This window comes from Panthera pardus, unplaced genomic scaffold (assembly GCF_024362965.1).
Source record: "Panthera pardus isolate Hobbes unplaced genomic scaffold, ASM2436296v1 HiC_scaffold_8, whole genome shotgun sequence".
NCBI classification, from domain to species: domain Eukaryota; kingdom Metazoa; phylum Chordata; class Mammalia; order Carnivora; family Felidae; genus Panthera; species Panthera pardus.
The window spans coordinates 133,807,862-133,833,777 of record NW_026527013.1 but is presented as its reverse complement, the minus strand read 5'-3'; the positions used below and the strand labels follow the sequence as shown (position 1 = coordinate 133,833,777).

General features: G+C 34.1%; 1 protein-coding gene across 4 annotated transcripts in view; it reads left to right on the top strand.

The window, feature by feature from the left end:
* Positions 1 to 25,916, top strand: part of TFEC (transcription factor EC) — a 188,551-nt gene that overhangs the window by 51,046 nt on the left and 111,589 nt on the right. Inside the window, exon 1 of one of the 4 annotated variants that reach the window (XM_019418065.2) lies at positions 15,402 to 15,490. The exons of the other annotated variants lie outside the window; for them this stretch is intronic. The gene's annotated coding sequence lies outside the window, so the exon portion shown is untranslated. Of the gene's footprint in view, positions 1 to 15,401; positions 15,491 to 25,916 lie in introns of those variants that run through there. 4 annotated transcript variants of the gene reach the window in all.

Genomic DNA, 25,916 nt, shown 5'->3' with positions numbered 1-25,916 from the left:
TTTTGTTTATAATTATTTCTGACTTTATTACATTTTTATAGTCCTTCTAACTTTATTTAGTAAAATGTGTTTAGGCAGGAATGCCTTTTTAAATTTTTTGCTTAAGTTTTAATTTTTTTTAATTGAAGTGTAGTTGACACACAATATTACATTAGTTTCAGGTGTGCAGCATAGTGATTTAACAAGACTATATGCCATGCTATGCTCACTACAAATATATCTGCCATCTGTCACAATACAATGCTATTATACTACCAGTGGCTATATTCCCTATACTGTACCTTCAAAAAATTTTTTTTATGTTTTTATTTTAGTTTTGAGAGAGACAGAGTCAAGCAGGGGAGGAGCAGAGAGAGAGGGAGACACAGAATCTGAAGCAGGCTCCAGGCTCTGAGCTGTCAGCACAGAGCCTGACATGGGGCTCGAACTCAGGAGCAGTGAGATCATGACCTGAGCTGAATGAAGTCGGAGGCTTAGCCTACTGAGCCACCCAGGTGCTTCCCTATGCTGTACCTTTTATCCCTGTGACTTACTCATTCCATATGTGGAAGCCTGTATATTCTATACCACCTTTACCCATTTTGCCCATGCCCCCACACCTCTCATCTCTCTTCCTAAGCAGGCATACTTTTCATGGAAAAATCACTTAACAGTGAGTGCTACAATCTTTGTCGTCTTAGAATCATCATCATTATCCTCCTTACATCCTCATTATCAGAACAATAAAATCTTAGTACTTTTTAAGCAAGTGCTATGGGGACAGCCATCATGCTAAGCACTTCAAGTACATTATTCCTAGTTTCTTAATAATCCAGTAGAGTAGTTGTAAGCCCCATTGTGCAGAAAATGAACTGAAGCTCAGAGATTTTTAAGAAGTTAGTTCAGAAGATCACAATCAGCAAGAATGTTTTTGTTCTATGACCAGGGCAATGTTGACACTTATTATTTGTCCACCTAGTTGGAGTTTATCAGTTTCTCACTAGGTTTATTAGTGAGAATTCAGATGATTTCCAGTACGAATAACCCATTTGGAAGCAGATTAAGCCACCAAAAGAATTTGTTGGTTTCTAATACTAGGAAGGACAGCTGATATCAGGGGTGACTGGAACCAGGACTTCAAATATGTTAAGAATGTGTTTATCTCTCCTCTGTGCTTTTCTCTGCATATTGTCTTTGTTCTCAGACCAGCTCCTTCTTGCAGCAGACCGGGTAGGCTTCATTCCCTTCAGGCTCACATTCTCACAACTTGCTACCCAGGAAAAGGGGGGCTTATGTTAATTAGCTCCAGTGTGAAAATTTCAGATAAAGACTTACTGGGATCGCAGCTCCATCCCTTGGTCTGGTCATTTAGGGGGTAGTGAGTGCTGTGCTCAGTTTCTATTAGGCAGGTGTTCACTTCTGTGGCTGTGGGGAAAGATAGAAGGGATAGTGCTTTATTTCACTATCAGCAGGGTGGGGGGGGGGGGTACTCTACAGATATGACCTCCAGAAAACTATTTGGAGGTAGTCCCAATTTTTGCCTCTTAACACAGGCCATCATGATATCTGCTCTCAGTGTCTTAATTAATTTTCTACCAGTAACACCCCAAACTGATATGACATAATAAATCATACCTGCAGGATGGAAAGGTTTTGTCTAATTTTGCCCATTAAGCTAAACTATGTCAAGTTTGTTATGAACATTTGAAGTTGGTTTTAATATTTTTCTAGATCTTAATATTTTGTTATTTATCTAAGGTAGAAAATTTTGTCTCTGACTGGGAACTGGATCAGCCTCTAAAATTAAAAGAAATGAAAATCAGCACATAATGGATAGTTTCCAGAGTCTGCAGAAGTGATATGTGGACAGACACGCCTTACCCAGTGGGACCATTTGGTCAACTCTGTCTTTGGTTAGCATATGCCAGCATCTCAGAACCTGATCAGTACTATGTGATATGGTAAAAATTAAATTTCTGGGTTGAAAAAGCTAAGGATCAGAATATGGTTTGACTTTATGAAGGATGCCACTTCTGAAACTCTGTTTGAAATCATCAGGCCCCTCATTCTTTTGACTCAGGCAGGGTGCTACTGTAAAAGATTATAAACTTTAGAGACACATAGTGTGCTAAATACATTTAGATACTATGTTATGAGACTTCTTAACACATTGTAAGATACGTTTCAATGAATATTTATTATTTATTTTTAAGAATGAAATTTGGCCATTTTAGAGTATGTAAAATAGGAATCTTCTTTAAAATGGAAAAATGTTTCTTTCTAAGCACTATCATGTACCAGCCCTGTGTGGAATGTTAATGGACAGACTCTATGTGGAAGCTCTATCCTCTTGAAGTGTCTAATTTCATTCTGTTGATAAAATGTAGAAGGGATAAAAATTATGAGAAAAATGTAGTCTGTTTCTTTTCTATAACAGTTTCAAATTTTTCTTGAATTCCCCACTGCCCTCCGAATACTCATACCTTACTGGGAGACAGGTAGATAAGAGATGGGTCAGAGAAGATGGCAATTGGGGAGTGGAAAATGGGAGAACAATTTAACCTTCTAGTTAAATGTATTTCAAACCTTTTAGTTTAAAATGATTGCTTTCAGGTTAAATCTGCCTGTTTTTGGCAAATACTGTCTTTCATGGGTATGAAGCTTATGTCCTCTTATGTCTATATGTACTCTGACCATGCTTCCTGTTGGCTTCCACTGCTAGGTCTGTGGCTAATGGGATTCATGTCCTGTCCCCTTGGCAGAGGCAGGGTCAATGGTTAATGCCAGTCGACCTTAACCTCAGTCACAGAGTCCAAGCTGGACCACCTCATATCACTTCTTAACCACTGGGGGCTTGCAGGAATATTTGTTAAGTCACCATTTCTGATATGCTGAGGTCACTCAACACTCAGAGTTCTAAATGGAAAACAGACCAAAAGCTCCTCTCGTTCATGTTTCTTCTTCTCCCTTTTGGGGCTTCTGTTCTTTGCAGACCCTCCAGTACATACACACTAACGACTTTGACCCAGAACAGGGAATTAGGACCTTCATGTCTAGACAGACTTGTTTCCCTTTGTCTTCTTTCTACATTTTTCTCTTTTTTTCTTTTCTTTTTTTTTTTGGAGGAAACATTACTTCTCCCTGCTATGAACTTCAAAAATTCCTTTTTCAAGTTGACATTTACCTTTACTTTTCTCTGGGACCATGAGCAGAAGGGCAAGGAGTTGGAATGCAGAAAAGGAAAATATACAAGAGGTGTATATCAAGGATATTAATCCTGAGATGGGGGTAAAATTTACAGAACAAGAGAAGGTAATAAAAAAAAAGAAAACAATCACAGAATCAATTGCTAAATATTCCATGCTTAGATAAAATTTTCTAGTTGTACTTTGGGTGTTCCAAATTTGTCAGATAACCTGTAGAATTTGGGTATCTCCTCTAGATAAATCTCATTTACATTTATGCTGAAAAACCTTTTGAAGTTATCTATTTCAAAGACCTCTTAACAACACTAGCTTCAAAAAAAAAGCAAAGACTTACAAAGGAAATAATGCCAAGTGTCCTTTGTATTACAACTTATATACTTTAAAAGTCTCTCTGTCTCTAGTGTTGATAAAAGGGAAATTACAGAAGCTATAGAGCTAATACACATAAAGTGACAACTATGCATTGTCTAGAAAAGTTTTTTTTTAATCAGAATAAAGACATTTTCCTCCTAAAGTTCCATTTTGTTATAAATATGAGGAAAGCATGGTTCAGACCTGAGCAAATGTAGCTACTACTATCTGATAATGAGTGATGGATGAATGAAATGGTAGCAGGGGCTTAACTTTCATCCAAGTTATGATCATCTTCATGATCAAGAAGCCTAAAGAAGACACCTAATCCCCATTGTGTTTTCTGAATAATACATTATTCATTATTATACATCTGAGACTCATAGCATCTAATACCCTGTGAAATAGCTTTATAGCCCAAGAGTTTACTAATGGAGGAAAATGGCTCACTGAAACCAAGGGGTGCAAGAGTAGGAATCATCTGTTTCCTTACAGTCTTCAAGTATAAGACAGTCTTTCACTGTGACTCTTATTAATCAATACCCACTTTCAGGATCTGTCTTGATTTTAGGTAATGAAGCAGAGAGAATTATACACCCTTTGGGGTTACATATTGTGGCCTCCAAAGATGTTATAATATTAATGTTCTTCTTCACTGATTGGCTTATAATTTTAGCATAATTTCTTTTTACCTATCTTGAAAATTGGTCGCCTTTAACTTTATAATCGTCCTCCATAAATGCGAAGACTGTTGTCCGTTTTCAATTTTTCCTTGTCTCTTTTTTTGAGGCTTTTAATAAATTATTATGACTAACAGCCACCTTTTCAAAGTTCTCATGGTTACTTGAAAATACATCATGGGAATTGACCAAAAAAAATCATTAAAGGTCAAAAATAACATACACTCAGCAGATAACTTTGTTTTGCTAATTTTTAGTGGCAATGCTACTGTCTTCATTTTCAATTATTTTTTAAAATATGTAGGTGCAGATATATACATGCTAATTATTTCTATTAGCTTCCAGTAGTTGAATAATGGTATCTTTTTGTGTTAACTGATCCTATGGGTGAAATTTCAAACATAAATAACTGAGAAAGGCAGAAATAGTATACATCTCCACTTCCAATTACATTTAAAATATTAATCTATAACCATACAAGCTGAGATTCAGTGCAAGATTTAAGGAGATGTCTTGGGGTTTTGTTAATTGTTTTCTCTCTCTAGATTCAATAGTTCTCAATCTCTCTGGCTTTTCTTTCAACTTTCTTCTGTTTAAATTCAAGGGACTGTCTGTCCACAACTTTTTTGAGACTTCTCCAGTCTGATTACACACTGTGTAAGCAGCAGTTTGGGCAGATACACTTTTCACTTGCTAGTGGAGATAAAACTAGTTTTCCTTCTCTTGTTTGGCTCCTAGTTACAACACTTTGCCTTAGTCCATTGGAGACCCATCTATTCCCTTGGGGCTCCAAATGTTCCCTCCTGCTTTCTTAGACATGTTCCATCTTGTCACCCTCCCTTAAATTGTTCCACCACATTCCAGGCACTTGTTCCCACCATATGCTGTTTTATTTTCTATACAGCTTTTCAAAGTATCTGAAAATAACTAACCTATCATGTTGAAGGGTTTGGGTGTTGTTTACTTGTTTACTGATTATTTGGCTCAACCACTGAAAATGTAAGCTTCATGGGAGAAAGGATCTTGTCTATCTTGTAGATACAGCTCTGAGGACTAGAACTGAGTAGGTGCTTATCAATATATTTGTTTGATAAAGGATTTTCCTTAAAACTCTGCTTTGGGGGTTACTTTTGGGGGGAGGATGACTTTTCACACTATCCCCAGGCTGATTAATCCACTACCATGGTTTCAATAAATGTAAATGCTTTAATCTACACAGGTTATAGCTGACATCCTCTGAGCCTACAACCAAATATCCTGCTTCTTTTACCTGGATGTCTTTCAAACTCAATATGGCCCAAATTAGATTAGTAATCTAGTGGCTCCCAGTGCCTTCACAAATAAAATAAAACAAAGACCCTGCTCATCGCTCAGTGTTTTGTACTTCATAACTGGAATACTTATCCATGCTCTTGCTCAATCCTTAAACTGGGCTCATCTTGGGGTGCCTGGGTGGCTCAGTAGGTTAAGTGTCCAACTTCTGCTCAGGTCATGATCTCATGGTTTGTGAGTCCAAGCCCTGTGTCGGGCTCTGTGCTGAAGGCTCGGGAGCCTGGAGCCTGTTTCAGATTCTGTGTCTCCTTCTTTCTCTGCCCCTCCCCCATTTGTGAACTGTCTCTCTCTATCAAAAATAAATAAATGTAAAGAGGAAAAACAAAAAGCAAAACAAAAATGAAAACGGGGTTCATCCTTTCAACCCATTTGTCTCTGTTATTGCAAATTCTTATTGAGTTTCCCTCATACTGTTGAGTTTACCTTATAAATAGTTCTCAAATCTATCCACTTTTCTCTACTGCTGCTGCCATTATCTTACTCAAGTTAATTATCTTTTCTCATGTATTTGACTATAATGCTCCCTACTGATGTCCTAACTGCCTGTCTTGTTTCCATCCAATCTTTCCAGCCATGTATCCCTAAGGATCTTTCACCCTGTAAATGTGACTGTAGTATCCTTTTCCCAAATAAGCAAACACACCAACAAAAGCTTTTCAGTGGATTCCCATTCCCTTTCAGGTAAAGTTTAACCTACTTAAGTTGCTTAGAGCAGGTTGTGTCCTGACTCCTCTTGTCTTTCTTTGAGTACTCAGAAAAGTGAATGATTGATCTTTAGGCAATTTCCCTTACATTATACTTTCCTCAGCTGGACTATAGCTAGAAGCAAATTTAAGATTATATTCTCCAATAAGAACTTTGTGCCCTGTTTTTCCATATTAATGATTGAGAATGGAATATTATTAAACTTTGAAACAGAGGGATGTGTTAGGATTAACATCTGAAGATCAAAAATATATTCCTTAAGATTAAAATACACAAAAAGTGTTACTAGCAACAAAGCTTAGAATTTTCTTTGGGAATCATCTTTGGATCTGCTCCAACACATGAACAAATGTTTCATTGAATCACAGTTTTCAGACATTGCTGAATGGCCAAATTATTTTGGTCTAGAAAATTTTCAAAGCACTTATTACTTGTGTCCAATTATAGCCATAGAAATGTACCAATAACACCCTCAAGCATTTTCTAATTCTGAGGTATCATCTATTTCCTGTGAATAACTTACAATATATTCATATTGTCCCCCATCCCCACCCCCAAGCTTTTTTCTGCAATGAATGCTATTTTAAAAGTTAAAATTCCTTTGCTGGTTCTTGTGAACAAAAACACTCCTCCTCTTTCTTTAACCAATTATTTTTATAGTCAGTCAGGTCTGCCATTGGGGCAAATAGTTTAAATATTTTAAAAACTGTAATCCTTGAATTGTGTAAAGTGTGAAAGATACGTAGTGTATGTTAAACTTATTTAAAATGGTTACTTTCTAATTCTACTTTCGTTTTTTTTTTTCTTCCATTACAGTTGGGGCATATTGCAATTGCCTTCTTTCACTGTTATTAACTTTTTCCCTTTCATCAGAAAAAAGATCTTGCTTTCTTTGATTCCCTTAACTGATATTTTAAAAGAACTCTTCCCTCTCTTGCTGTCTCTCAGGCAAGTCCCATCTCAATTGTACTTTGTCATTCATTATCAGTCTTTGTGTCCATTCTCTTATCCCAGCTTAGTTTTTTTTTCTTTTCCTTTTTCTTTTTCTTTTCCTTTTTTTTGGGGGAGGGTGTGGGAGAGGTAGAAGTAGGGGGCACTGGTGTTGGGAGTCTCCTATCGTTTCAGGCCTTAAGCAAATGAATTCATTTCAAATGGAAATTGCAGTTTACATCAAAAAGTTAAAGTTTGTTTGTCCTAATAAATTAGAGCCTTCTATAACACATACTCACCTAAAGAAATTTTAGAATAGGACTTCCAAATAACTAATAACTGGAAAATTCTGATCTTGGGCTGTAGTCACTGAAGATAAGGAAAGACATCTGTTTCAGTACCCCAGCTGGCTTTTACACAGACATTTCAGACTCAGTGTGCTCCTGCTCTTTCTTTTATCTATGCCCATCTGCTTGTATGGTGTGTTCCCACCCTAACATATTTTCAGACCCTTGCCATAGGGCAGAAGTGCCTAGCAATTATTTGTTGAGATAGATAGCCCACATAATACTGTAAGTGACATCTGTTCTGTAGGAAATCCTTCCCTTGTGGCAGCAGTGTCATATTGGCAGCTCATAGGAATATCAAAATTGACATACAGGAACAATTGAATGTTTCATCTTATCCTGAATTCTCACTCAGAGAGCATCCAATACCAGATGCTTTGGAGGGCCCTGTAACCCCCTGACTCTTTCTCTTGTTCTCTCTACACCTATGGTAATTGGCAATACTACACTATGGGGAAAATTTCTTCCTGACCCCAGCTGGTAACCAAATTATGCCCTAAAGCGTGAAGATTGGCATATTTTAAGTTTATTGTAGCTAAGATGGTGAAAAAAGAGATGTTTTTCATATTAATGTGCTTACCAGATTGACCTAAATAATAGCTTGAATAGTAAATTCCACAAATCACTCTTAATAACTTATTATTTGGCAAAATTACAATGACAGATGAACATTTTAATCTTTTAAGAGTGTTGATCCCCATGTTTGGCAATTGGTTCTTCTTCTTTACATTATTTCAAACTGTTGGCAAGAAAATTCCATAATGGTTCAAGATTTGAATCTTTGTATAAAAGTGTATTTGGTAAAATATTAATTCATTCTGAGTAAACTCTGAATTTGTTGATTTTTAGCTGTTTGATGGTAAGAAGGCAGGCAGAATTTAGAGCCAAAAATTGGGAGCAATAATGGCTCTATTCATTATTAGAGCCATCATTGGCAAGTTGAAAATGCAATATGCAAGGTAGGTTCTGAATAAATTCACACTTAATTCAATTTCCCAAACAATCTACATTGGTGGTGTTACCCTCTTCAGTGATTTCAGAATACCATGACAAACTCAGATTGAAAAAAGTTAGAATGGTATAATTGTGAAAGTCTTTTAAAATTAGAATTAAAATTAATCTACTCAATTACATAATTGGGGCAACCCATTTAATTATGTTTAAGTAAGACTTAAACATTTGGTATAAGTAGTAAACTACTCTTTTACCTCTTTATAATTCTGTAGGTTAGCAATATAGGCTAGATTCATTTTAGTGGTTCTTCTTTTGCTGTTCAGTTGACTTACTATCGTGATTATCCTGGGGATTGATGGTCTAAGATAGCCTCCCCCAGAAGTCTGGTTTTGGTGTTGACTGTCTGCTGGCCATTTGTCTGTAGAATAACTTGATTTCTTCGTATGTAGCAGTATTCTAAAAGCAAGAAGAAAGGGGGCTAGCCTTAATGAGGAAATTATTTTATATTTCTGCTTGCATATTGTCCTATTGGGCCAGACTCATGGTTAAGGCCAGAGTCGATGTAGGAGACCATAAAATGGAGCAGATACAGAGAGGTTTTTCTTTTCTTTCTTTCTTTCTTTCTTTCTTTTTTTTTTTTTTTTTTGGTGCTTCAACTGTAATAATCTACCACATATTGCTGCCATATTGCTGGTAGAAACTTATCTTTCTGATTCCTTAACACAATACATCCATTACTGGAATATTGTGCTAAATTCTGTAAATCTACAAGAGAATTGTGTAAATAATGTAAAGATCAATAAAACTAATTCCTCTTTCTATACATTTTAAATACAAGTCCTTTGTCAAATTTTATCCCAGCCTATAGTTTGTCTTTTTATCTTTTTAAAAAGATCTTTGACAGAGCAAACTTTTTTAATTTGGATAGCATCCAATTTATTAATCATTCCCTTTATGGATTGTGTTTTTGCTGTCATGTTTAAGAACTCTGTTTGTATATTGCAATGTATACTCTGTTTATTCAATTCACTGATATTTTGTTGAGGACTTTTGCATTTAAGCCCTTGAAAGATATTGACCTATAGTTTTTTTTTCTTTTCATTTTTTTTGTATTGTTTTTGTGTGACTTTGATATTAGGATAACACTGACCTCACACAGTGAATTGGAAAATGTTAGTTTCTCTTCTATTTTTCTGGTAGAGATTATGTTGAGGTGGTATCAACCCTTATTTAAAAATGTTTGGTAGATTCCACCATTGAATCCATCTGGGTCTAGAGATTTCGTTTTTGTAAATTTCAAATTATAAATTTAATTTAACAGTTATAGAGTGTTGAAATCCCCAGTTAAAGCTGTGGATTTGTCTGTTTTTCCTTTCAGTTCTATCAGTTATTGTTTCATGTATTTTGATGCTGTGTTGCTTTATTTAAAATAATTTTTTTTAATGATTATTTATTTTTGAGAGAGACAGACAGAGTGTGAGCTGGGGAAGGGGCAGAGAGAGGGAGACACATAATCCAAATCAGGCTCCAGACTCTGAGCTGCCAGCACAGAGCCTGACTCAGGACTTGAACTCACAAGCTGTGAGATCATGACCTGAGCTGAAGTTGAACACTTAACCGACTGAGCCACCCAGGCACCCCATGCTGTGTTGTTTTATATATATACATGTAGGATCACTATGTCTTCTTGGTAGACTGACCCTTTTATTATGTAATATTCTTTGTTGTTGGTAAGTTTCTTCTCAGAAGTTCATTTTATATGATATTAAAAGAGCTACTCTTTTTTTTTTTTAAGTTAAGGTTTGCATGGTATATCTTTTTTTAATCCTTTCAATCTGCATATATCATTTTTTAGAAATATGTTTTTTATCCATTCTGCTTTTCTGTCTTTTAATTGATATAGTTGAAACAATTAAAATTAATGCAATTATTGATATTTTAGGGAGTAAGCCTTGTATTTTATTTGTTTGCGATTTGTTCCCTCTGTTTCTTACTCTTTTGTTTTCTTTTTCTTTCCTTCCAGTAGGTTATTGAAAGATTTTTTTCAGAATTTCATTTGACTTATTTACCATGTTTTTGACTATATATCAATATATCATTTTGATGATTGCTATAGTATATTACAGTATACATATATTTACTGTCACTAGATACATATGTCACAGAATATGCTAGAATTGACATTTTAGTGCTTTGAATAAAGTGTAGAATATTGACCTCCATTTTGGTCTTTTTACCCTGCCAACATTTAAAATATAATTTTCTTAATTTTTTCTACATATTTTGAGCTCACATCAGATGGCATTATAATTTTTGCTTCAACTAACAAGCATAATTTTAAAAAATCAAGAAAAAATAACTCATAAAATAACAATTAAGAAATGACCCAATTAAAAATTGGGCAAAAGATCTGAGCAAATACCTCACTAAAGAAGATATACAAATGTCATTTAAGTGTATGAAAAGATGTTCAATATCATATGCCATTAGGGAATTTCAAATTAAAACCAAAATGAGATACTATGACAAACATATTATAATGTCCAAAATCTAAAACACTAATACAATACCAAATGCTGACAAGGATGTGAAGCAACAGAAATTCTTATTTACTGCTGGTGGAAATGCAAATTGGGACAGCCCCTTAGGAAGACAGTTTGGTGTTTGTTTGTTTGTTTTTTGTTTGTTTTTAAATAAAACTAAACATACTCTTTCTTTCTAATTTTCTACATAGAGGATCATGTCATGTATGAACAAAGGCAGTTTTATTTCTTCCTTTCCACTATGTATATTTTATTACCTCTTTGTTTTGCTTTGTTTTATTGCATTAGTTAGGACTTTTAAGAAGATGCTGGAAGGCATTGGTGAGAGGCAATATCTTTGTTCTTTTCTTTGTTTTTTTTTAAATGTTTATTTATTTATTTTGAGAGAGAGAGAAAGCTAACAAGGGAGGAGAGGAGGAGAGAAGAAGAAGGGTAGAGGGGGAAAGGAGCAGAAAGAGAGAGAGAGAGAATCCCAAGCAGGCTCCATGCTCAGTGTGGAGCCCAATGCAGGGCTTGATCCCACAACCCTTGGATCATGACCTGAGCCAAAATCAAGAGTGGGTCACTCAACTGACTAAGCCACCCAGGTGACCCTCTTTGCTTTGTTCTTGACCTTAGTGAGAAAGATTTGTTTCACACAGTTCAGTTTAATATTAGATGTTGGAATTTTTGTAAATATTCTTTATCAAGTTGAGGAAGTTCTCCTCTATTTCTACTTTGCTGAGAGTTTTTACCATAAACGGGCGTTGGATTTTGTCAAATGCTTTTCTGTATCTATTGATATGATTATGTGATTTTTTCTTCTTTAGCCTGTTGAAGTAACGGATTATATTAATTGATTTTTAAGTGTAGAACCAGTCTTGCATACCTAGGTTAAATCCCAGTTGGTCATGGTGTATAATTGTTTTTATACATTGTTGGAGGCAATTTGCTAATACTACAATTTATTGAAGATTTTTGCATCTATGTTCATGAGAAATCTTGGTGTGTAGTTTTCTTTCCTTGTAATGTCTTTGGGTAATGCCGGCCTTATAGAATAAGTTAGGATATATTCCTTCTGCTTCTGTCTTCTGGAAGATATTATAGAGAATTAGGATAATTTCTTCCTTAAATATTTGGTAGAATTCACCTGTGAGTCTATCTGGGCCTAGTCCTTTCTGTTTTGAAAGGCTATTAATTATTGATTCAATTACTTTAATAGGTACAGGTCTCTTCAGATTGTCTAGTTCTTGTATGAATTTTAGCAAATGTGAGGATAGAGTTGTTTATAATATTCTTTATTGTCTTTTTAATGTCCTTGGGATCTGTACTAACATCCCTCTTTCATTTCTGATATCGATAATTTGTGTCTTCTTTCTTTTATTCTTAGTTTCACTAGAGGTTTATTGATTTTATCGATATTTTCAAAAAGCAAGATTTTGGTTTTGTTGTTTTTCTGTATTAATTTCTTGTTTTAAAGTTCATTGATTTCTGATTTAATTTTTATTATTTGTTTTCTTTTGTTTACTTTGGATTTAATTTTGTCTTCTTTTTCTAATTTCCTAATGTGGAACCTTAGATTACTGCTTTTAGATCTTTCTTCTTTTCTAATATATGAATGCAGTGCTATAAATATCCCTCTAAGCACTTAATTTTCATTTCATTTGTTGTATGTTAATTTTCATTTAGTTCAAAATATTTTTAAATTTCTATTGATTTTTTTTCTTTGACCTACTGTTATTTACAAGTATGTTGAATCTCTAAATATTTTGAGATTTCATGCTGTCTTCTATTATTGATTTCTAGTCTAAATCTGTGGTCTGAGGGCATACAATATATGATTTCTATTCTTTTAAATTTATTAAGATGTGTTTTATGGTCCAGAGTGTGGTCTATGTTGGTGAATATTCCATAAGAACTTCAAAAAATATGCATTTTGTTGTTTTTGGATGAAGTAGCCTATAGATGTCAATTATATCCAATTGATGAATGATATTGAATTCAAGTGTGTCCTTAGTTATTTTCTGCCTGCTGCATCTGTCCATTTTTGATATATAGGTGTTGAAGTCTCCAAGTCTAATAGTGGATTCATCTATTTCTCCTTGAAATTGTATCACATCTTATTTCATGTATTCTATAGTTAAATCCATACATATTAAGGATTATTATGTTTTCTTATAGAATTGACCTCCTTATCATTATGTAATGGCTCTCTTTATCCCTGATAATTTTCTTTGCTCATAGATGTACTATGTCTGAAATTGATGTAGATATTCCTACTTTCTGTTAATTAGTGTTAGTATGGTATATCTTATATTTTTTGTCTTTCATTTACTTTTAACCCATATATTACATAATACATAAACATATGTATATAATTATAATCTTTGTATTTAAAGTGAGTTTCTTGTAAACAACATGTAGTTGGGTATTGTTCTTTGATCTACTCTGACAATCTCTTTTGATTGGTACATATAAACCACTGATATTCAAAATGATTACTGATATAGTTGGATTAGTATCTACCATATTTGTTACTGTTTTCTCTTTGTTTTCCTTGTTCTTTGTTTCTATCTTTTTCTTCCACTCTTCTTCTGCATTTTGTAGTTTTCACTAAACATTTTGTGTGATTCCATTTTCTCTTCTTAGCATATCCATTATATAATAAAAAACTTTTTTATTATTTTCCCTAGAGTTTACAATATACTTTAACAACAAATCCAAGTCCACTTTGAAATACCACTATATCACTTCATGGTAGGGAATGTACTTTATAATAACAAAATAATCTTAATTTTCTCCCTTTTGTTCTTTTATGATTGCTGTCATCCATTTCACTTGTACATAAGCATACTCTCTCTCTCTCTCTCTCTCTCTCCTCTCTCTCACACACACACACACACACACACACAAGTGTACATAATCAAGTTCATTGCTACTATTATTCTGAATAAACTGTTTTTCTGTTAGATCAATTAGGAATAAGAAAACTACAAGCTTTTATTTTATCTTCACTTATTTATTCTCCTATGCTTTTCCTTTCTTTATGTAGATCCAAGTATCATTTTCTTTCTCTCTAAAGAACTTCTATTAATAATTCTTTTAAGACAGGTCTACTGGCAACAAATTCCTTTATTTTTTGCTTGTTCGAAATAGTCTTTATTTTTCCTCAATTTTCAAGGATAATTTTGCAGGTTGCTAGATTGTGTTTTTTTCTTTCAACACTTTAAATATTTCACTCTACTCTCTTTTTGTTTGCATGTTTGCTTTTGCCCTTGGATAGATAAGGTGTTTTTTTTCCCCGGTGTGGCCTCTTTCAACATTTTTTCTTTATCTTTGGGTTTTTAAAGTTTGAATATAATATGCCTAGTGTAATCTTTGAAGCATTTCCCTGTTTGGTGTTCTCTAAGCTTCCTGGATCTATGGTTTGGTGTCTGACATTGATTTGGGGGAAATTCTCAGTCATTATTGCTTCAAATATTTCTTCTGTTCCTCTCTCTCTGCCTTCTTCTGGTGTTCCCATTACGTGTATATTATACCTCATGTAGTTGTCCCACAGTTCTTTAATATTCTGTTCTGCCTTTTCCAATCTTTTTCTCTTTCCTTTTCAGCTTTGAAATTTTCTAATTGTCATATCATTAAACTCAGAATTTCTTTCCTCAGTCACGTCCGGTCTATCAATGAGCCTGTCAAAGGTATTCCTTACTACTGTAACAGTATTTTTGATCTTTAGCATTTCTTTCTAATTCTATTTTAAGATTATGTTAGTCATCTGTTCTTGCATGTTGTATACTTTTTCTACTAAACCCCTTAGCATGTTAATCATCCGTGCCATATCTGACTCAGGTCTTATATGTTACTCTCCTCAAACTGTGGGGTTTTGCCTTTTAGTATGCCTTGTAATCTTTTTGTTGAAAAGTGGACATGATGTATTGGGTGAAAGAAGCTGCTATAAATAGGCCTTTAGTAATATAGTGGTAAGTTATGGGGGGGGAAGGGAAACATTCTATAATCCTGATTAGGTCCCAGTCTTTCGGTGAGCCCATCCATGCCTTTGGACTGTGAACTTCACACCTTCTCAATTCCCATTTTCACATACCATAGGTGGGACAAGATGTCTACATGGGGCTGACATTGGGTATTTCCATTTCCCAAGTAGGGTAGGATCTGGTAAAATAGTTTCTCCTGAGAGAAGGTCTTGTTAAGAAAAACAGTGCTCTGGTGTATTTCAAATGGTTATTTTCCCCTACCTTTTGTTAGAAATAGAAGGGAATTTTTCTCTGATTATTCATTGTGAGAGCCTGGTAGAACTCCTGGAGATAAAACTGATAAAAGTGGGAGGCTCCATATGTCTGGGTACTTCTAGATCTCTTAACTCTTAGTCTTGTCCTCACTGGGCCTCCAGCAATTTATCATTACAGTTTAGGTTTTCCTCCCATGCTACTGGTTCCCAAGAAGTTTTCTGCTCCTGGATTTCTGCTTGGGTAAGTTGTGGTTCTCTGTATCTGTTTGTCTGTCTCTCCAGTTTGGAAGGGGGCAACAATTTTCCCTGTGACCTCACTATTTTGACAGATCTCAGAAGAGTTGTTGAGTTTTTAGTCTGTTTAGTTTTTAACTTGATTGTAGGATGAAGTAGCTACTTTTAAGCTCTTTACATTCTGGACCAGAAACCAGAAGTCACACATTTACTTTAGTTTTGTTTTTGCAGTTGGTATAGTAGCATGAGTGAAACGTTTTCCATTTTCAATAAAGCAGAAGCACTTCATAGAGAAGGTAGGTTTTAAGGTGAGCTAAGGCAACAAAGTTTTGAAAATTCAGTGGTTTTATGGCCAAATATTAGACAGCATTTTGAAAAGGTCAAACTCTAAAAGGAATAAGTAACAAACTCTGTATTATAAATTCTGTAAATCTTGGATACCATTTTAATGATATCTTTGCAAGTGGGTATTACACCTGTTAATTAAAGTTGAAAAAATAACCAACATCCTCATTATTAGTATCTATAAGTAGCAATTCATCTGCTGCGTATCTCAGCCATATATATTTAAAGCACAATGTGCTACATAAAATCAGTGATAGTTTAATTAGCATCTGATGGGAGTTAGCAATTTAACTTCAATTTACAGCATAAAGGTTAGGTGTGGTGAGCTCATTCTATAATACTGTGCTATTGTAATAATGAACAGTAGATTGACCACAGAATAAAAAAATAAGAGTAAAGGAAAACCAACCACAAGTTTGGTAATCTGTAAAGGTACTATGTTCCAACAAAAACTGTACTCTAATTTTTAATTTTTAAATACTTTTGTTATTATGTGTTAGTGCTTATGGGAAGCTAAAACCTGAAGTCTAGTCTAGACCTAGGCATAATGAGAAAAAGTAATCATATTAACAGCAGTTGGTCTTACCCACCTGACTTCAAACTAGTTCTGATTTTTATAAAACTTTTCAGGTTACCAGATGCTAGGGGCAAATTCTTTGTAGTGTTTATGATTTCACACTCAGAAATCAAGATTATTTATGTCCTTTTCTACCTTCTTAATGTATTAAAACTACCTTACATATTATTTTCTTGGTCTTCAAACTGTCTCAGTGGTTTTGATATTTGTCCCTAATGCTTTTAAAGCGTTCTTGTGGTGTTTGTTTTTATAAACTCAACTCACTTTTATAATAAAGTCTATCAATTTGTACAGCCTGGGGAAAAATAGAAAATGAAACAAAACAACAACAAAACCCTATGTACAATGTTTTTACAAACTGCCTTTGAAAAGTTCTATCTCAGGAATACAAGAAAAGTGAACATAACCAAATTTCTGATACTGATTTTTTTCTGGGGGGGGGGTTATATCTATACAAACTTTTAAAGCTTGCATTTTCTCTAAGGTATATCCACCTATGAATATATTTTTCTAACATCCTCTTAGATCTTTTTTCACTACCAAGGCATCAGAAATCAATGAAGTCATATAGTTGGAAAGGAAGCAGAAATATTTCTATAAAAAGCAAGAGATTATTTTAGCCATAAACAGATGTGAGAAAAAAAAAGTATGGGCCTTGAAGTTACAAAGGCAATATGCATTTGGTAAGAGCACAATGACAAAGTAATAAAATTAAACAAAAAAAAAAGCAAAACGAGCAAATTCCATCTAAAACTATCTAATGGGGTAAGTCATATATTATATTGTAAATTAGGTAAATTTAATCTTTAGAATTTAAAACCTCAAATTCTGCATTTTTCATTTTTTTGTCCTAAAGCCCTATCTTGCCCATTTTGTTGCCCTGTGCCTTTATAATCTCTCTTCCTCATTGTGTGTCCCTGGGAAATTTTTTTTTGCTTTAAACACAAAAATGATGGCCTCACCTATGAGCTGTACCTGTAGGTTTTTCTACTTTCCGCTTTTCAAGCATATACTTCTGTAGACGACACTGCAGACTTCATGTGTCTTACCATGGTTTCATGGATGTCACGTCTTGCCTCTTACTAGGAAACTTTCCCTTGAGGACAAGGCCCAAGACCACTGCTTTCTTTGAAACTTCAAAGTATTCAGTCTGCTGATGTGTTAACTCAATAGATACTCAGTAAATGTTAATTGGTTGAATACAGAAGCCAATGAAAGGAATGCAAATTCTTTTACCTTTGCTAGGAATGGTTAATCTATTCTATTTTAGGAAAGGCTTAAATTGCTGTAAGGGCATTTGTTGGAGCTGTTTATTAATTCAACTTGTCTTGTTGTTGTAGAGCCAAAAGACATTGACTGGCTTTCTGGTAATGATCATATTCATTCTATAGTATACTTTTTCGACACAAGATTAGAGATCTGACAATTAGAGTAATCTGACAATTACTCACTGACTTCTGAGGTGACCTACATTTTCTACATTAAAAAAAAAAAGTGAGGGTGGGCTGCCGTAAGGGAGCAGCAGTGATGATCACAGACATCTATCTTGTGTTTTTGGTGGAGATTTTCCAACTTAAACAAATTAATTAAATTTATTAATGTGTTGAGTCTCTCCTTCAGTCATGGCCCTGATTTGAAGTCAATTAGAAGAATACTATCAAGGAAGAATGTATATTGAGTAAACTTTAATTTATACACACACACATCAATCTTTCTTTTTAAGCTATGGGTTTTAAAACCTTACCATAATAGGAAATAATTCTTTAGTTGAAAAATAAAATGCTAAAACACCTGATTATGCTTATTTTGCCTCAGGTAACATATTTATTTTAGAAATGATAAGATACATGGAAGATGTATTTGTCAAGATTTTTGTCTGTTTAAATTTGCAGTTCCAAGGCAGTGTTTTAATCCTATTAAAGCTAATTGAATGGAGTCTGCAGGCTTTGTCAGTTAGGTGAAGTTCAAGTTGTAACTACTATTAAGAAAAGAAAAATATAAGAACCAAACAGTAACGCCTAACTTCTGCCATTTATTCTTTCCACTTGAACCTTAGGGCAATGTGAAAGAATGCTTTCTGAGTTCACAGGGCAATTCATTGGAGACATTGGGATGAGATCTGATCTCTGAAAGGACAATTAGCCGGTTAAAAAAAAAAAAAGGGCCCCTGTGTTTAAGAGTTTAAATATTTCTTTATGGGGCATCCAGTAGCTCTACTGGAGATTGAGGTTTTACAGTGTTTCCATTAAAATACCACTTTCCAGAGCAAACACTGTCAATAAAAAAATTTGCTCCGGGCTAAACTTGGCATCAAGATTCTAGTCTAGAAGCTATTTTGTTTTAGAAATTCATTTGGACCAGTTTAGCTTAATGGTTAAGGGTATGAATAAATGTGTCCAATTGCTTTTTTTTTTTCTTTTTTTTTTCAGCGTAGTTATGAAATTCTTTTTTCAATGTTCTTTCCAACTGGACAATTTTTTCTCTACGCATCTAAAACAGGCATGTGTTTATAAAAAGAGCAGTTTGGAACTTGGCACAGTTTCAATTTTGGATGATTTTGTAAATTGGGTTAAGTGATTAGTTCTTATTATTATTTCAAAATTTCATGTCTAAAATGTTTAGAGTGCAACCTAATTTTGATATTTATTGAAAGCCAAATATCTTTGTTTATGTAGGGTCTTGAGTCTCTGTTCTTATTCTCCCATAGGAAGATTTTATAAAGAATGATGAATTTTTAATGGCAGTGATACTATAAATGTTTATGAATTGCTTATATTAAAAATCTATTTGTGATGACCTAATTGGGGAAAAATCCTAAATTTTTATGTGAAAGACAACAACAACTTATTTCACCATTTACACAATATTTGCTTTTTAGGATCTTACATTATTTAATAAGTTTTCAACAATTAAAAGTTCTGTGTAGTCTAACCATGAGATTTCAGAAAAGATATCACTCTTGATTCTAGTATAGATCTCCAGAACAGCTTCTCCAGTTTTTAACATGGCATGATTCTATTGGTAAAACATTTTTTAGCACCTGCAAATTACGTATGCCTATTACATTTAGAAATTTATACTCATGATATTGTACTAATATATTTTCTGATAAAAATAGTTTTGTATTTGTGAAAAAATAAGCAATAGTAAAATTCTAGTATTTCCTACTTTCACCCCACTGGTAAGACCTCACTTAGAGACCAATATCCTAGATAGCAGCTGTCAGTTTGTATCTGGGAGAAGTCATGCTGGATCTCTGTGGTTAGGGACCTCTTCTCAAACTTTGACACCCTTGGCTTCTGGACAGAGGAGAAGTTCCAGGAATACTGGCAGAAGGACAGAATTTATCCCTTATTTTAAAATCAGCTTCTTCAAATTTTCCTATTTGTGTGCATTTTACTCCCATAGCTAATGATTGACATCTACCTGTTCTTAAGGCCCAACTTCAATGATCCTTCCTCAGAGATAATTTTCTTAGTCTTTCCACCCTCAGTGGGAATTAATATCTCTTTTCCTAAATCATTATTCAAATTTATGTTTTAAGACTAGTCATATCTACCTTTATCAGAGTTTAAAAATATATATTTATATATTTTAATTCACTTATTTATGTTTTTTAGCCTATGAGACTATTGAATATTTCATCATTGTACCCCCATCAGTGCCGATGATTATTTGTGCATCATGGTCATTCAGTAAGCACTTTGGCTAACCTCTTGCTCATGCCACTGTAAAAATTTTTAAATGGTCCTCTTGCTCAAGGGTCAACCCCTTCCCATCATTTTGCATTTTCTAACACATTAAATTTCTGAAGTAGAGCTCCACTTGTGTCATTCTTGCACTAAAAAGCATTCATTGGCTACTTTTCCAATTAAATATATACTCTTTATCCTTACATTCAAGGCCTTAAATGATCTGGTCTATTTCCACTTTTTCATTGTTAGTTCTTTACTATTTTTTATGCACCATATTTTCAGGTCCAAGCATTATGCTCATTATTCATCAAATGTTTCTTATGATAAATAATATGGAGTAATTATAGGTCATAAGATAGATATTGTTTCCAGTTACTATAGATTTAAACAAATACATACCAACGTTATAGTGAAATATTGACTTAGTGACAATGAATTGTGGTGAATTTATAGTTGGCGAAATATTTATAGATGAAGAGATTTTTAAAAAATATACAATGTTATATTACTTTCAGATGTACAACATATTGATTCAACAATTCTATACACTGCTCAGTGCTCACCATTATAAGTGTAGTCACCAACTATAGTGTTATTATAATATTATTGACTATATTTCCTATGCTGTACTTTTAATCTCTGTGACTTGCTTTTTTTATAACTGGAAGTCTGTACATTTTAATGCCCTTTATTTAATTCAATTATCCCCTCATTCATGTCCCCATTGGCAACCACCAGTTCGCTGTATTTGAGTCTGTTTGTTTTGGTTTTTAGATTCCACAGGTTAGTATACATGAAAAGATTAAAATATAAGACAGTGAACAACTTTTTCAAATTTGTACAATCATTACGTAAAAGAACTGATACTTGGACCCATGATTGACTATGTCAAAAGTTCTTGTACTTAATTAATACATTTCGCTCTCTATATGTCCTGTTTTGTCCCTCTCTTCCCACACCCACCTCTGTCTCTCTGTCTCTGTTTTCGTGTATGTATATGTATAATATGTGTGTATATATATATATATTTCATACATATAAAGCTTATATATTATATATACATACACTATATATACATATATATGTATGTCTATTATTTATATCCTTGATGGTGATGTTAAATGGATATATATTTCAGTTATCTGGAACAATTGACAAGCAATAAATTGTTCCAGCTATCTGGAACAATTGAAAAGTAATAAATATAAATGTTAAACTCTTCATTTATATTTAAAAAATCAACACTGTAAGTACAAAATTGCATAGGCATAGTTTAACATTAGCTTGTGTGAAAAAATAAGGGCTTTAGTTGACACAAAAAATAATGATCAAGTTTTATTGAAACCTTCTTATATACTAAGGACTTTTCCTAGATTTTCATATATACTGACTAAGTTGATATTTAAAAAAATTTTTTTTAACATTTATTCATTTTTGAGAGACAGAGAGAGAGAGATCATGAGCAGTGGAGGGGCAGAGAGAGAGGGAGACACAGAATCCAAAGCAGTCTCCAGGATCTGAGCTGTCAGCACAGAGCCTGACTTGGGACTCGAACCCATGAACTGTGAGATCATGACCTGAGCCAAGGTCAGATGCTTAACCGACTGAGCCACCTAGGCGCCCCATCAGTTGATATTTATAGTAACCTCAAGAGGTGGATACCATTCTCTTTTGCATTTTATGTATAAAGAAGCTGAGGAACACAGATGTTCATCATCTTGCCACATTCTTTGGTTTTCCAAATATTTCACAAATATTTAGCTGACTTCTATGTGCTCAGTTTTGGAGATGTATCAGTGATTAAGTGAGTTCCTGTTGAAAGAGAGCTGTCAGTCGAATTGGAAACACAGAGGAAAAATAAGTAGAATTACAATACACTATGAAATGTCCCATAGTGGGTCAGCACACATTTCTATAGCAACACTAAAGGTGGAGGGGTGTGGTTATCTAACCCATTCTTTGAGTGTTTAGAGAAAGCTCCCGGAAGAAAGTTATTCCTAGGTTAAGATCTGATGAATGAGTGAGAAACAGATAGCCTGGATTAGTAAGGGGTCAGGAAATTGTGGTCCAAGTAGAAGGAACAGCAGGTGCAAGAGCTCTGAAATGTGAGATATCATGAAGAGCTTGACAACAAAGTCATACAAAGAAGGATGAAGAAGTATGTTACAAGTTTATCTCAGAGACTGGATTTCAGGGAATTGTGATAGTATTTTCTGAAGGATTGTTATATGGAGAAATAATCTTAGTCCACGTTATTCCAGAAAGAAGAATGACCTACAGAAATTAACATGTAGGAGTTAGAATGTGGTGATTTACAGTTTAAGATAAAAAATAAACACTTAAGGGGCGCCTGGGTGGCTCAGTCGGTTAAACGTCCGACTTCAGCTCAGGTCACGATCTCGCGGTCCGTGAGTTCAAGCCCCGTGTGGGGCTCTGGGCTGATGGCTCAGAGCCTGGAGCTTGCTTCCTATTCTGTGTCTCCCTCTCTCTCTGCACCCCCCCCCCCCCCCCCCGTTCATGCTGTGTCTCTCTCTGCCTCAAAAATAAATAAACGTTAAAAAAAAAATAAACACTTAAGCTACTAGATTGATCCAACAGCAGAATGGGTTTGGAATTCCTGTTACTGGAGGCATTTAATTACAAGTTGGAAAATCGTTTTTTCATGAATACTGAAAGGTTATTTTTTTCTTTCATTGGGAAGGAACTTAAATTGTTCTCAAAGATACTTTCTACCTTACCCACCACTGAAACCATTACTAGATTATAAAGGGTGATGTTAAGAAAAGATAAACAGTGCAAGGTAGCTTTCCAATTTGCTGAGTACAGAATTTGTAGAAAAGGAGATATATCTGATAATATTTGAAGTTCAATTTGTGAGCAATCTTATAGCTCTTGTGTCAAAACCTTATGTGCTTTGGAGAAGTAGTAAAGGAATATAAAATGATGGTCTTTTATTATATACATTTTCAATTTAGATATGGAAAGTAAGGCAGATATATCCCAGGCAATACTAGTCAATATCTCCTAGTATCCTAGACATTCTATTTTGGTAGGTTACATGTTTTAGGAACCCAAATATTAAATGCAGCAAATTTTATTTTTTAATTTTCACCTGAAACACTTTCTTGAAAGAGAAATAATTTTGTTGAATCTATGAAATGGTCTAGTAAAATATTTAACACCATTTTTAATATCATGTATTCAAAATAAATGTATTTTAAGCAGAGTTTCTTTGGAATAAAGTTTTGGACCCAAGTTTGTGAATTGGTGGCATGTGAGCTTAGTTGGAAGTTTTTAATATTGGCTGAGATATCTTTTCTTCCTTGACCTCCAACTAATTGTGGGTCATGTTTCAAACAATTTTGCCATAAAAGTCCCAGTAACAGTCCAGATAGTGGCAGATTAAGTCAGAGAGTTAATAAATTTACCAAAGGAAAACATCTCACTTATTACTGTTGCTGCTTTAAGGATGTCACTTCGCAACTTTGACAAATTTGGCAGATTTAGAACTATCTCACCTATAGATCCAGAAGGGAATATTTTAGAAGAATAATTTTGTGAGATATGGTGAAACAAATGTGGGAGCAGAAATTACATAATTGTGTAATTTCCATTCTGTTTTAGTGCAAGCAGTTTACTAGTAGCACAGATAAGGGAGGGAAGTTTAAAATCATGAATGGCAGAACATTCTACTTTTTCTCTTTCCTGTTAAATGCCAAGTAACCATTATTCTAGGATCTGATTCCTAACAGTAAGATCCAACTGTCTCAAAGTACAGTGCCACTTTGCATTTGGTGCAAAATAAACAATTCATTGAGAGAAATGCCGTATCTTGGAGCATTATAATTTGGGAAACAGTGGGGAAGGTAATGGTAAAGAAATATTCAAGATTCTAAAAAATTAGTACAAGAACAATTGAATGGTCATTTGGAGTGGCTCTTCTCAGATTCCCTGGTCCTCAATATAGTGTCATTATTTTAGGAAAGTGCCCATTATTCGATAGCTAGAAATAGAGACAGATAAATATTTAGTTTGACAAACTGGGCTGGGGGAATGAAGGGGATTGTAATAAAGCAAATAAGTCTTTTGAATCCTGGGGCAGGGGGCTAACATCAATCCAGAGCACTCCTCATTAATGGTGGAATTTGAGTTAAGAGAGGAAAATTATTAGAATCAAGCTACTTTTTTAAACTATCATTTACCTTTAATTTTTATTAAGGAAAATAGCTTAATATCTTAATAAATCATGTGTGAAAGAAGTTAAATTTAAAAAAGAATAATTGTCATTCTAAAAATGAGGAATAGGCAAGCTACAGGCTTTGCAAGATGTATTTTTGCAGATGTTATGTAAGAGTCAATTAATTCATGGGACTATTTTTGCCATCTGAATGTTAATGTTAGAGCATCTTATGAAAGAGAGGTTAAAAGGATACATTTAATAACTTTGGAATCATGGTTGGTTATTTTTGTGTTAGCTTTATCAAAAGGTCAATCTGAAAAGTTCTGTCATCGATAACACTGTGAATGAACTAACCAAATATGTTTAATACACAGTTCCAGCTAAAGGTGATATCTATGTAACTTTGAGTGAATGATTGGTCTAACTTCACTGGAACTAATTATTTCATTTTAGCTTCATCTTGGGTTTATTTTATTCTTGTGACATTTAATGAAATCTATAAACAAACTTTTAAAAAATCTTATTCAACAATGACATACTTTGGGATTTGAAACATATTTTTATTTAAACCAAGAAGTTATGGGCCTGTTCCTTTGATATAATTACTTTGTGGAGTATAGCATTCTATCATCTGCTTAATAGAGAGTAATAAATGCATTCCACGTGGTCAAAGTAGTTCTATAATTAGACTTTTAAGTAAAGTTTCATCAGCATACGCAAAAAACTCTCTCTACCACAGAAGTAATTAGAAGATTTATGAAATTTCTACTTAGAAACTGATCCCTGGTTTCATTTCTCTCTGATTTTAAACCTCTTTGGTGTGTTCTTCTCAGTAGTGCAAAAATCAGCCAAATTCTAAAACACCCTGTGTGATGTGGTTGTTATCTTCTTCATCTAGTTTTAAGCCATTCTTTCCCTCTCCCTATACTGCAAACTGGGCTTATATCAGTTCCTCAAATCATCCAGGCTTGCTTCCTATGAGGAGTTTTTGCACATGCGGTTCCTTCTGCCCTACTCTTTGTATGCCAGCCTTCTCTTTCTTCTTGAAGTTAATCATCCTGTTTGTTAATGAGTCTCTTCCTTCTTCAAGTTAGCCTCTGTTTATTAGAATTTATACTAGAGTTTATGTGTTGATCTTTTGACAACACCATTAGACTAAGCTTCTGTGAAGGCAGAGACCCTGGATGATTAATTCACCCTCTATCCACAGCAGCCAGAGAATGCTTGATATTTAGTAGCTGCTCAATAATTACTAATCAATGAAAGCACAACTGCAATAACTGAAAAGAAGTCAAGTACTTAATTATTGAAAAACTCTTGATGTAGATACTTTCAAACAACTGTCAAATGCTTCTTAAAACTGAAATATATTGAAAGCAATGGATTCTTGAAGATATTTTAAAAACACAAGGAAGTATTAGGCATGATATACCTTATACATCCCAGGAAGCACTGCAAGGCATGATTATTTATTTTTGGAATTGTACTTCAGAAATATAATAATGGCCAAGTATTGAAAATTTCCAGAAAGTCTGGAGACTCACCAGTTGATTCCATTAAATATCCCTGATACTATTGGGCTACAATTTAGTTCATATATTATAGAAACCTTACTAACATGCCATATAAAAACTGA